The sequence below is a fragment of the Abramis brama genome (assembly GCF_963993115.1).
Source record: "Abramis brama genome assembly, chromosome: 6".
NCBI classification, from domain to species: Eukaryota; Metazoa; Chordata; class Actinopteri; order Cypriniformes; family Leuciscidae; genus Abramis; species Abramis brama.
The window spans coordinates 39701883-39716057 of NC_139968.1; the positions used below are offsets into that span (position 1 = coordinate 39701883).

The window sequence follows — 14175 nt, forward strand, 5'->3', positions numbered from 1 at the left end:
ACACGTTGCTGGGATGATTATAGTTTAGTTTATGACTGCATGACGTCTTGAAGGAAACATGGATTTATGTTCTTCTCATTAAAGAGGGCAGTAAGGGTTAAGTGCGGTTGCGTGCAGACATACCGCCCCGCCCCGCGTGATTACCGCGCGTCGCCTCCAGGTGTTCTGCAGACAGATAGGCTAATGACGACGTCCTCGGGTTTCTGCACATTTGTAGCTGGTTAGCTTTCATTCAAACCATTCACAGTCCATGCAAATTAATTCAACATTTCAGTTAACTTACAATTCAGAGCAGAAATAAAGGCAAACACAACGTTCTCATTGTCTAGTATCTCATTTAATTTAGAGAAACATGTTGTTTTAATGTTTGTGAAAAAAAAACATCTCAATGAATCAGATACAACCGATAACCTGGCTTATTATTGTGATTTGCATATAATTTCACAGTGTGATATTTGGCTCTGGGCAACATAACAATGATTCTTCCCTTTAGGACAATAGTCTGCCGAACAAGAAATTAAGCATGTGTTTATCATTATTCAGTTGCTTCATGATTCAACCTGCTTGTGAGATCCTCAATGATAAAATTAACCCATTTGTTGCCAGAGAAAACTTCTGCAAATGCAATAAATAGGGTGTGCATGCTGATTGGAAGGGAGTGAGGAGTGCTGCTTGTTGATTGGAGGATAGTAGCACATACTGCATGCTGATTGGACGACAGTTCATCTGTGCCATGAGGACCACACAGGCATTCATTTGGTGTCAACATGTCTTTAAATTGTATTTTAATAAATACATTACAACCACTTACATTCAGCACAGATGTGAAATCCTTCTTCTGCATGTGCTGGATCGTGACCCCGAAGGATCTACGGACGGTTTCTTCACACGGCTTTGCTGCTTTATTACACAGCTGGTCTTGTTCAAGTTAAACCAATTATAAAGCGCACAGCTCTGGTCTGGACCGCAAACACACTGACTACATGGTGGCGGAGGGAACAAAACAATATCAAGCATCTTAAGGAGGCCACGTCACGAAATCTGGTCAGTCTCTGAGCGCATGATAAAAGGCCTCTGTCATTGCTGTGAAACTAAAATAAGAGGCTTTCTGCTTTCATCCCCACAGCTCCTTCCCACTGATGCATTTATGACCTATAATTGTTTCTGAGTAGCACAAATCTTTCCAAGTAGCTGTCGAAGCCGAGGACTGAGAACGATTGAAGACCGCAAGACCTGCCATATGGAAACTTTCCTGTATAGATGCTATATGACAGATCAATCAAATTGTGCAGCATTTTTACTACGTAGTAATAGTTGACACCATAGCAACTAACAGTAAACCACTTAGAAAACCCAAGTAACAACATACAGTAGCAACATGCTAAAACTATTCAGAACATCCTAGCAACTTCATAGCAATGTTCTAAATGTCTCAGAATTCCCATGCAACCGCAAAACAACATGTTAACAACTCAGAACACCCTAGCAACTGCATAGCAACATGTTAAAAATCTTTCTGAACATCCTAGCAACTGCACAGCAACTTGTACTAAACCACTTGGAAGGCCCTAACAACCACATAGCAACATCCTGAAACTATTTTAAACACCTTAGCAACTGCATAGCAATGTGCTGTAAACCACTCAGAACACCCTAGAAACTGTCTAGCAAAATTCTAAAAGATGTTCAGAACACCCTAGCACAGGGGTGGGCAAACTTTTTGGCTCAAGGGCCACACTGGGTTTTAAAAATTTGACAGAGGGCCGGCCCAGTAGCAGATTATGAAGCACGATCTCATGAAAGTGCGTATCTATACCACAAATTTTATTTCTCGTGCCATTTATATGCCAAAAATGTTTTTGTTTTTTTTGCGTGCATGCTACACACTGTAAACCCCTTGGTTAGGATTAGGGGTGTGGAGTGCGTGCCTATTACACGCCATAAAGTGCATATCATATGCACGCGAAAACATATTATGCACTACAAATACAATTCGTGGTATTCGCACTTTCATAAGATCGGGCTGAGCAAACAGACAACGTTGTGGCAATGTCTGTGCGAAATTCAACAACTGAGAGACGACATTCTGACAATACATTTTTTTATGCTAGATATCCCCCATTTAGCATGTTATGTTTTGATGTTAATTTTTAAAGATGTTAGATAATTATAGCCTATATATTTTAAATATTGTTTATCCTTATTATTATTTAATGGCCTAACAGTAAATTAGAAACAAAACATCTGCAAGTGTACACTTAGAAGAGTCAAAATTACAGGTTACGTTAATTCAGCTTTATTAAAACTGAATGGCAATTTGCACTTCCAAAAGTCATACATTTGTGGAAATAAACGAATATACAAATTTATTTTAAGAATAATAAAATAAAACATAAAAGGTAAAGGCAGATCAGAACATTTAATGAAAAAAAAACGGGTTCTGTAAGTTACATGGCACACAGGGGAGCGTAGTCGAAAGCCGGACGATAAAGGTCGGTAAACGGAATCAGTCAGGATACATCCACAAATCCAGAGGAGCAAAGAAACTAAATAGCAGACAAATCAAAGGAAAAACTAAGGTGTGCAAGCGGTTACCAAACATTTTTTTTTTCTCATTGAGTTTCCAAAAAAGGAATAAACATTAACGTGCAACAAGTCTATGCGCTTAAGTTGCTGTCTGTTTGGTTTCCATGGTGACGCGTCATTGCTTGTTAAGTGACACACCGCAGCCACAACAGCGCTGAATGAATGATGATCTGCTTTTATGTCATTTTTCCTTTTTTACATTTGTTAGCTATGGCATGAAATATCTGATATTCCGATTGTCAAATATATGCAACGCAATATATATATATAACGCAAAGTATTGCAAGAAAAAAGGCAAAATTAATGCGATCTTAAGACAATTTTTTTAAATACTCGGCGGGCCGGATTAAACAGCCTAACGGGCCGCATGTGGCCCGCGGGCCGTAGTTTGCCCACCCCTGCCCTAGCAACTGCATAGCAACATTCTAAAATACACTCAAACACCCTAGCAACTACATAGCAACATTCTAAAAGGTGATTATAACACCCTAGCAACTGCATAGTAACATCCTAAAAGGTGTTCAGAACACCCTAGCAACTGCATAGCAACATTCTAAAAGGTGTTCAGCACACAAAGCCATGGAAACACATTTTCAAAGTACAAATCCTTAAATAATTTTAGTATGTCTAAGAAAGGAAAATATAAATAATATTTTCCCCAATTGTTACAGGAGCAGCTCTGTTAAGATTCAAAAAAGGAAAAGCCAAAGTTAGGCTGCAGAAAGTTAACAGTCTGAGGTAGATTTATGATCCACCTGAAACCTTCCATTTTTTATATGCATAAATGGATATGACAGCGCGTCCTAAATTAAGTCTCTGGCCGTAATTCATTTCCACTATCTTTGACACCGGCGAACATGCAGAGACACTGCAGGCCTTTTTGAAGCACGCCGAATATGAGGTAAACCCTGAAACATCTTGATATTGTGTGTTCCCCATGGCCATGCTGGTGCTGAGAACAGAACACAATGCTGAAAATATGGATATGGCTTTAATCAGTATGCAAAGAATCCATTATCCTCAATGCCTTGACTTCTAATGGTTAACCATTCATATTTTATTAAGGTCAGTTCGCTCGGAAAACATGCTTTATATTCACTGATGACAGATGTTGATATACCAAGTTGATGAGAAGCACACTTTACGCTGCTTGGATAGGAGTAAAGGACATAAAATGCTGATTGGAGGAAACTGAAGCACACTGCATGCTGATTGGATGAGAGTAAAGGACACTGCATGCTGATTGAAGGATAAAGAAGTACGCTGCATAATGATTGGAGGAGAGTAAAGCAGTGGCGTTTAGGACTTCACTCCTGTTCCTGCTGAACTGAGCCAGCACTCAATCAGCACACTGATACCAGTTTAGCAGGCACAAGAGGGCACAGCCCTCAATCGTTTCTTCAAAACCACACCATCGCAATTATACAAATGATCTAAAAGGATTTGTCTGAACAATTTGCAGGGATGGTCACGACACCACGCCCTGTTTGAAAAGACTCTGACCCCAATTTGCAGTTAATTATAGGTTAAAAGTGCAGTTACCACAGCTAGCAAACGCAAATGCCAACACTGACAACCCTACGCACCTGCAAGTCTGTTCCCATTTTGTTCTTAAAAAAGCAGTCGCATTTTCCGTTGTTTGGCGAATTTTGGTTGAAGTGATAAATACTCCCATGAAGCACCGCAAATTACTTAATCGAGGCAATCTCCCTGCAGTATTTAAATACTTCAATGTATATACACACACACATACATATATTTTACATCTCCCTCATATTTAATTCTATTATTTTGTTCACAATGCTTCATGGGATTGTAGTTCAGTATTGTACCTTTGTCTTTTGTCTAAACTTTTTTTTGCATCAAAACAAACTTTGTAATGTTGTTATTCACCTTGTTTCTGATTGGCTGGATTCATGGCTTACAACTCTTTAACAAAGACTCTGAATGAATGGCAATGAATGGAAAAAATACTACAGCTGAAACTATTGCACTCTACAAACAAACAAAATGATATAGGCCTAAATTATCATCAATGCTGCTCAAATAACCACCATACAAGGCTGCATTTATGAAAACTATAAAAATGGAGCAGAAATCGGTCCATCAAAGTGACGGATAATGATTTGTTGTAGCGCAACCGTTGTCCCTGCTTTCCTGGAATATCTACACCTTTCTGCTTTTTAATGACTGGAATGAATTTACTAACATGCAATAACTGGTCTAAATGGACTTTAACTTCGCGTGCCAGTGCTTCCATTGTGTTCGACAAAGTGGTCAGAACCTGCTCTGTGAAATGAAAGCCAGACACATTTGCCGCATCCATCTCAGCTAACAGTATTCAAACCATGGGTCTAAGAGCTTAACCTGCCTCATTGGCGTGCGTGTCCTAACTGGTTTTACATTTACTGGCATCCCACCCTTCATTACACCCAGTTCCTGCCCTGTCTCACTTTTGAAGCCAGAACAAGTAGGTGGACCACCTGACCATACATCATACAGTTCACTTCAGGCACTGAACTTAGCCACTGTGAACAGTATTCTTGAGGGATCAATGCTCACCAATTAGCTAAGCTCTGCGCCTTGAGCAAGTGATGACCTGATGGACCAGCTCGAGATGGAAAGGGTGTGACCGAATGAGGCGTATTAGCTAGAAACAAGATGTATCTTTGGTAATTATACCCGCTTAGTCATTGTGACTTTGCACAAATAATTTACAATGTTAGATGTGAACAAAAAAATCAATATCTTCCACACTTGAAGCTGTTCTCATAAACGCACACGTATATTAATGCCCCATGTTGATACCAAGATATCAGTGCTTGGCTTAGTGTGGCTCACTTAGACCATGTTGTTTGAAGTTTTGACTAAACCATCTGATTTTAAAAAGCACTGACTGCCGTTCAAAAATAGTTGTATACATAAAATAAAATAGGCTTTTGGCATGCAACATCAGCCAAGTCAGCAGGTTTTTATTCAGGATTTTTCAGTCAATCATAACATACCGTTTGATAAGCGTCAGTCCTAAGCGCCGTGTGTGTCAAACATGGTCTGCATCTCCATTTTATTTTTAAACTTGCCAGATGCCCTTTTGCCTTCGCCGATATTCCAGTAAGCCATTATCTGTCATTCCTGAGGAAACATGATATTTCCAGAGCGATGAGTCACTGTTTGTGTTATTGAGTCTGAAAAACATACCAAGCACTTGCACTCATATGAACTAAATGCCAAAGAGGTTGCATAAACAAAGTCTGAATTTCAATATGTTGCAGCAAGCGCCACGTAAAAAAAGAGTTTTACATTTTCTGAAGTGGCATTCTCAAAAAAAAACCAATTGCGTTCCCCTGAGAATCTTTGCGTTCGCCCACAAAACGGTTGAATTATTTTCGAGTTAATGCCAAATTTCACTGAGGAACGCAAAAGTTTTGCGCGGAAATGCAACATTTCTCGCAGGAACGCAAAACTTTTGGGAGAGAATACAAACGCATTGAAATATAATTTTCCCATGTCCCTTTAGGGGCTCAGCACGTATGAGCATTAGTAATAAGCTAGTCATTTTTGGCTGATTAAAGTAAAATCGTTTCCAAGGTGGAGCAAGTACATTTTGATGAATGATAAAACCAGCACAATAAAAGCAGGAACGTGCATTATGAAAGTAAATAGGGTCAGTGTTGACGTTAAGCCACATGCACACAAGAGCCCTGACAATCTAATTCAGACAAATCTCTGTGGTTCTTTGTCTGCTGTTATAGGATCTCCAAAATACCCCCGGTCCGGTTGGCTGTGTAGGTGTGGCACCTGAAGAACTGTGCAGAGGTGGAAATCCCTGGCAATGTGATTTTCAATTCTGTTTATCTACCAAATCACGGTGCCAGGAACCCTCCCCACCACAGCTGCAACTTTAGATCCAAAAGCTTTACAGCTGCGGTCCAGCTGCGTCCCACGACTGCCCGTACCCTATGGGGAGAGAAGGAGAGATCGTCAGCTTATCCAAACCAGGTCGGCATTGTGGGGTTTGACCCCGGGCTGCGGTGTAAACCACTCTACTGAGTATCACTAACACTCTCAGGGAAGCTTTAAAAAAAAAAAAAGAAAGTAGTTTCAAAGGCAAGCTTCTAATAATTTAAAGTAGTAAAGTGAAAATTACTGATGTTACAAAAACTTCCTGTTTGTCCCACCAATTGCAGATGGAGAGAATCTTCAGGAAACCTGTTCGAAAACCGTCATTATTTAGCAATTTCACAAATAATTTACGCTTAAGGTCCTTGCACACGGAGTCCGAAATTTTCGTAAGCGTTTTTTCGTATTTGTCCTTTCACCTCTCAAAATGCTTGCTACAAATGCGAAAAACGCAGAAAATTGAACCTGATCCGAATTTTTTACGACCGACGAAAGTTTCAGAGGCAGTGTGTAAACGTGATTGACACAACGTGAAGTTGTATTTATATTTTAACATGCGAAAAGTTCGGACGAAAATTTCAGACTTGTCACCTTAAAGCTTAAGTCAACTTTACATTTGAAAACGTTGTTTGCTAGATGATAAGCTAAGAGGATAATATATTTTAGAAAATTATGAGACTAATAATTACAAATATTATAAATAAATGTTTATAATATAAAAACAACATTTTTGTGATCACTGGAGCATGAAAGACATGAACCGTCATCCAAAAGAGTCAGATTTAGCACTTCAAAATATCTAATTTAATGGTACGTGGTAATGGTAATTTAATTGAACGACATGAGAGTGAATTTTTTATTAGGTTTTAGTGAACTATTCCTTTAAAGTAGCACTGCGTTTCGAAACTTCAACGTTCAGCATATTAAATGGGGAAAAGGGGAATACAGTCTGAAAAACACAGGACTTAAACCTAAAATGCAAAAATCGACTTCTAGATATACTTTTTCTTGTTTAGAGAAGAATCCAACGTGATAAAACAGCAGATGTTCCCGTGCAGACGCCACAGATTCAGCTGCCCAGTCAAAGTTCATCATTTCAAAGCGTTCAGTAGAAGAAGAAAAAAAATCGCCTGTGTTTTGAATGGCTCAAGACAAGAGAGCTGCAAACAGCTACCGGACAAATTTGTTCCCAGAATCCTATTTTAAGGGCCGAGTGAATATAACTAACAGTTTTTTCTCTTCCTTTTCCCTCTTATGGACTGAAATTTCCTCATCAATATAAAACGAGGGGAAAGGGGGTGAACGTGCAGAAAAGAGTTTGCTTCGGTCCTGTACAAAATGTCTCAAGTCCTTTCATGGAGCTAATCGGAACAGAATGATCCATTAGATTTGGACATTTCAGACTGGAGGACGGGAGAACCGGATTTCAAAGCCATGACCACAGCTACTTTTCGTGCTGCAGAAAAATGTGATGTATTATTGTTGTTTCCACAGCATTCCTGGGCCACCCTCATAGTGATGTCATAATGGTGCGATTGTGCTCCTGTCTGATACAGTTTTCCTGAGGGAGAAGAAGATATTTATGTATATTTATATTGCTGAATCTATTTTAGACTGATCATTTTCCAGCTGATCTCAGATTTTTCCATGATTTATAAGCTATATACATCACCTCAGCTATGTTACATGCATCACTACGTCATATTTTAAGCAAACGCAATAGTGTTGGTGTACACTGGGTTTACGGTATAGCAAGAGTCTGCAACTGTCCAGCCTTCTCCAGGAAATTGCTAAAGGGGTTGAGGGTATGTGTCATAGAACAGAGCTGTGAATACAACACCATGGTGCCAAATTTTTCCAGGCGAGGAAAATGTATGTTAACACCTAGTCTTTGCTCTTCCCGTACTTAATCATGAATACCGAATTGCTGTCTATATTAAAAACGACATTAAACCAGTGACTGAAAAGAGGAAAACAGAAGCCAGAAGTTTTACTTCTATGCTTTTGAAATATGGCAATTTTCTCATTGCCAAATACATTTCAAAAGTTTACTGTAAAGGTCTGAGAGTGACTTTGCAACACATCAAACAGAGATTGCAGCATAACTGAGCACTACATTTAAAAAGTGAGGTGTTAAAGGGACAATAAGTAGCTTTTTAGGTATTTTATTATCTAAAATCAATATTTTTATTCATAAATATGCCCTCAATGGTGTACAAATACCTATGCCAATGATCTGACTAATCCTCGTAAACGAATAATTTATTATCTTTATATACATGGGACGGGTAGGTCCACGGAGGCTTCCATGTAGTTCCGCCATCTTGAAAAACTATAATAGCAGAGTAAAATAAAAGTACTAGGCCAACGCGTTTTGTTCAGAGTCCGCGTCACGTGACTGAAGTCAACAGAAGCGGAGGATCAGAGCAGAGAGTGGTGCTTGTCACCATAGACATCATGTCTATGCTTGTCACTGTCGCGGCAAGTGTACGGTTATTTATACACCGTTCATTAATACATATGCTGAGTCACAGGATAAGGAGTCATCGTCGTCGAAAAAGTCCATAATAGACCGTAAAAGGAATCGTGATCGGAGATTACAAAAAACAAGGGTTAATGTCGGGACAGCTAATGCAGGAGGAAGCTTTCAAAAGAGACGCTGAAGTTTCCTGTTTTCTTCTCGACAGGTAAGTCAATGTTACTGTCTTAATTACAAGCTTTTCATTGCTTGGTTGTATACTTTATTAGTTTATAGACAGTATAACATTTATAGTTAAAAGTTAAACAGGCTCTTTGATGAATAGCAGCTATTGAGTAAAGTAGAGAAGGTCCTAAAAACAAGGTTGTAAGTTTTGTTTGATCAAAACTAACATTCGTTTGTTCGTTGTGTCAAGTTGCAGTTTGTTTGAAATAACAAACCAGTTCACCCGAAGGAAAACTCGATGAAGTGCTAGAAGCTTAGCTTTTTGGTACATAACGGCTACCGTAGATGCAACACGCACTTTAAAAAGTGAGGCGCTGTAGAGCGCTATTCGTTTGAATGCAAAATACAATTTCACCGCTAGATGGGAGAAATTCCTACTTATTGTCCCTTTAAAGGGATAAAACACACAAAAATTAAAATTCTGTCATCATTTACTCACCCTCAAGTTGTTTCAAATAGGGCTGGGACGGTATGGATTTTTTCTTACCGCGGTTGAAAAGCAAGAAATTCCCGCGGTATTGCGGTAAACCGCTTTAAACCTCAACCCCCCTTCCCACCCTCCCCCAGTTTTTTTTTCTGCGACGTTGCGGCTGGAACAACAAACAAAGTGTGGCAATGATAATCTCAGGTAGTGTTTATGTGCTTTATTTAATGTTAAAAGCATGCAATGTGACTTTGAATATCGTTTAGTGCTCCAGCTTTGTAGCTGTAAAAGCAACAATGGATAATTCACCTCAGATCTTGAAATTAAACAAATGGAAACAAGAACGTTCAAACTAGTGCATTCTGACAAATATTGTTTTAGTAACTCAGTAGTCTTTGTATTTTTAATAATGTTTAAATGGTGTAATATTTGTGAATTTGATTATGTAGCCTACTTATCCATTTTCTTGCAAGTGCCGTCAAGATTACTCTCTGGTGCTGCAAGTGTGCACTTACCGCGACTCCGCGAGGGTTGACAAATGCGGTCTTCACGTGAGAGAATTATGTTAAATAAGCACGTGCAATTAAAAGCTGAGGTCCTGCTTTTACTTTTTTTTTTTTTATTTACGGTGCGGCTTGGACGCGGCGTCCGTCGAAAATAGACTAGGCGCCTATCTTTAGCGCTGGGCGCGGAGAGACGCTTCTGAAACGCGCCGCGTCGTGGCTATTGTAAACACAAGCATTGACTAGAGTGGGCGCGATCAGCTCCGGTAGCCGCGTCGCAGCCGTAACACGCCACAGAGTGTAAATAAGGGGTTATAGTCAATAGCCTACGAATGGAATGTTATTATGTGTCATGGAACAACTTGCGAACTTGCGAAAGGTCGGATTTGCTCCATCTTTTGATGATAAGTTTTGTTTAGAAAACCCTGAATCCATGCAAGACACAATGTTATTAGACACAATCCATGTCATTAGAATCAATGAATCCATGTCATTAGACACAACGTGAACACATGTGAAGGCCAGTGTTTATTTTTTTCATGTTTTTTTTTTTTTTTGCGGTGATGACGGTGACGAGCTCAGACCCGCGGTAGGCGTCACGTGACCGCGGTATTGCGGTAATGCGGTAACCGTCCCAGCCCTAGTTTCAAACCTGTATGAGTTTCTGTCTTCTGCCAAACACAAAAGAAGATATTTTGAAGAATGTTGGCAACCGAAACGTTGATGGGCCCCATTGACTTCCATAGTATTTTTTTTTTTATACCTACTATGGAAGTCAATGAGGCCCATCAACTGTTTGGTTGCCAACATTCTTCAAAATATCTTCTTTTGTGTTTGGCAGAAGAAAGAAATTCATAAAGGTTTGGAACAACTTGAGGGTGAGTAAATAACGACAATTTATAAGTAATAAAAGTAAACAGAAGAACAGAATTGAATAGTATGCTCACATATTAATCAAATACAGCATTGCATTTGCATTCATTGGTGAAGTACATTTTGCATGAGGAAGCAATGAAGGATTTTTTTTTTTCACTTTCTGTGGAATTTCCATTATTATTCTTATTAAAGGAATAGTTTGCCCAAACATGAAAACCCTTGTGTCGTTCCAAACCCATAATCTATTATGTTGAAGCTAGTCACTATAAACATAGCGATCACTTCATGAAGATGCTTTAAAAATGTTCACTTTTGTGTTCCACAGAAAAAATAACATCATACATACAGGTTTAGAATGGCATGAAGCAAGGCAATTAAATGATATGTTTTGAATTTTAGGTGAACTATCCCTTTAAGCCAATACTCCAAAGATTGACTGCGCCACACAGCTCATGGCCGGACTGGTTCTGCTCCGGCGAGCAGCCATGCAGGAAAAGGTCAAACAAAATCTCTGAGACTGATTGGATAATGGCCGCATGGCCCCATGTTTGGAAGCCGTTAAGACTAAATCATCTGCGGTAGAAATGTCAGATTCTAAAAACATTTCTGAAGGGTTGGTACAAGACTTTTCCAATGCCTTCTACCAAATCGGGGTGCATATATATCATGACTAACAAAATCTCTAGAATGCACACACATAAGAAGAGGGAAAAACGTGGGGACCATTTTCACTGAAACCTTATGTTATGACATAAAATGAAGAGGAAATATTTCTGCACTACTTCTAGGTCACTAATAAACAGCAAGTAAATGATTGGCATTGATCACGTGACTCTTTGTACAGACGGCCGAAGAGGCTCAAGATGCTCTTTGGATCATGTCAAAAACAAAATCCTAAGACATTCATGTTCATTTTCCAGTTCAACTTTATGCTGACAATTTAATTTATAATGGAAAGTTTGAATTAAATTAGAAAAGCAATTTACTAGTGGTCTCAGACATTTGGATCCCACCCCGCCGTATTTTTACACTAATGTGAAACACGTTTTTGCACGTAACATTGCATTGCATCCATAAATTACACACATGGAAGCATTTTACAAAATTCACTAACCAGTCTGCTAATATTTCATCCTCATGAGAGGTCACAGACTCAATGATTGTAGAATAAACACCATTTAACTCTAATTTCCTTTGAAGTGCACATGACGGAGACCGCCGCAATGCATATTAAACACCAGAACGTGTTGACATGGGCCGACTTTGATGTTGTCAATGGGGAAAATCCATCTTTCCAAACATACAACATGTCTCAAATTGCTAGCATTTCACTTCTGTGACGTATTTCTCATTGCAAGCTGATCGTCACTTCAGTGCATTACTGTCCTTCTTGTGTGCACGTACAGTTACCTGTAGATACAAGTTTTTACTTCTATATCTGATCAATATAGCAGTCCCTCATTTTCCAGTCACATTACATTACATTACACAGCATGGCCTTTCCGCCATGGGATGTTTTGTAACAAGTGCGTAATATTTTTTCGATAGAAGAGACATAAAACTAATTAAACTAGCATGGAATTAAAATTAGGGGATTTAGTGGAGACCTTCTGTCTCACAAGGTGCCCGTAGCACTAAAAATGTCAAATATGAAGCCAATGCGTTATAGGCCCGCGTCTCCACGTGTGTGAGCTTGTACTTCATCACCCACAGCAGAACTTTCCAGAGGGTTTGTTTATGGCATGCTTGTAAAGTAAAAATGCAGCAGTCTGGCCTATCAAAATCCTTTCATGATGTGGTTTGAATTTGTCTGGCCGCCTGGTTCAATCATTCCAACCGCATCCCATTCATGAAGGACAGAGTTTGAAACGATGCATAAAATTTCCATTCAAACTTTCCAAATGGGTTGTAATACACTCTCAAACACATTTTAACATATATCAGGGTCCCTGCAGTTGCACCTTGTTCAATACAGAAACTATTCAATCCCAATGCAAAGTACATATTGCTTGTGTTTGCCCTGAGTGTCTGACAAAGCAAAAAAAAAACTTATTGATCTGCTTTGGAATGTTTCAGTTTCATTTCAGTTTAAACTGAACTTAAAACAAATATAATTGTGAAAATGATCTTAGATCTTTACACTCAAAATGAAAACCCAACATATTCTGCAACAGTATATAGACAGACAGGCAGAAAGACAGATACATACATACATAAAGTATACTATAACATACAGTTTGTCAACAACTTCATTACAAAAAATGAACCAAAAAGTCATCAAGCATACAATATTGAGACAAAATGCCACTTACCGCATTAAATCATGAATTGTGACCGTAGGGTTCACATGAGGATGTTGGAACTGAAGTGAAGTGAACCTCACCAGATCATGTCATTTCACATCGAACTCCGACGAGAATTTACCAATTCTACTATGGCGAAGGTTCGCCTCTTACTATTCATGATCCATGTATTAGCCATTTGACGAATACCAAGCGACGTCAGAAAAACGTAATTAATATTAAAAGTAAAAGCATTTTCTATAGGAAGGTCAGCGGGCGACGTCAGAATAATTTAACTACTGTTTATAAAAGCTTAATTTGCCATTGGAAGGCTGACAGCTACGTCATCGCGATCTAATTAATATTCAAATGATGAACCGTTGCCGTAGATTTAGCGTTTCGCGCGCTGCATATCTTGAGGTAAGGAAGGTAACGTCGAATTTACAGCTAAAACTATGACTAAAACTTGATGAGTTTGTTCCAAGACCACATTGATGCTGTCAGTCCATCATCTGAGAGAGAAAAAAAGTGGAATGGAGGGAGAGATAGACTGAGACATGTCTAATTATTGTCCCAGAGGATCCTCATGGTCCATTTATGAATCACCTCAGCGCGTTTTTCTCTAGCTCCGGAGAATTCTTCACCATGGCAATAACATTAGCCTTTAGCCAGAGGAGGAAAGCTTTTAGTGCTTAATGCTTCTCTCTCTCTCTCTCTCTCTCTCTCTCTCTCTCTCTGCCCCCTCTTTTTGGCCTCCTCGCTGTTTTATTCCTTCAAGGGAAAAAAGTTCACCCATAAATTAAAATTCTGTCATCAATTATTCATCCTCATGTCATTCCATACATGGATGTTGTTATTTTTTTAATGTGGAACACTAAAAGACTTATAAAATATCTTAAA

General features: G+C 39.0%; 1 long non-coding RNA gene across 1 annotated transcript; it reads right to left on the reverse strand.

The window, feature by feature from the left end:
• Window positions 1-1973: 1973 nt before the first annotated feature.
• LOC311084245 lies at window positions 1974-13348 on the reverse strand. Its single transcript, XR_014606472.1, has 2 exons — window positions 13306-13348; window positions 1974-6543 (listed from the first exon to the last, which is right to left on the reverse strand). It is a non-coding gene; the product is annotated as an uncharacterized lncRNA (long non-coding RNA).
• Window positions 13349-14175: the final 827 nt, after the last annotated feature.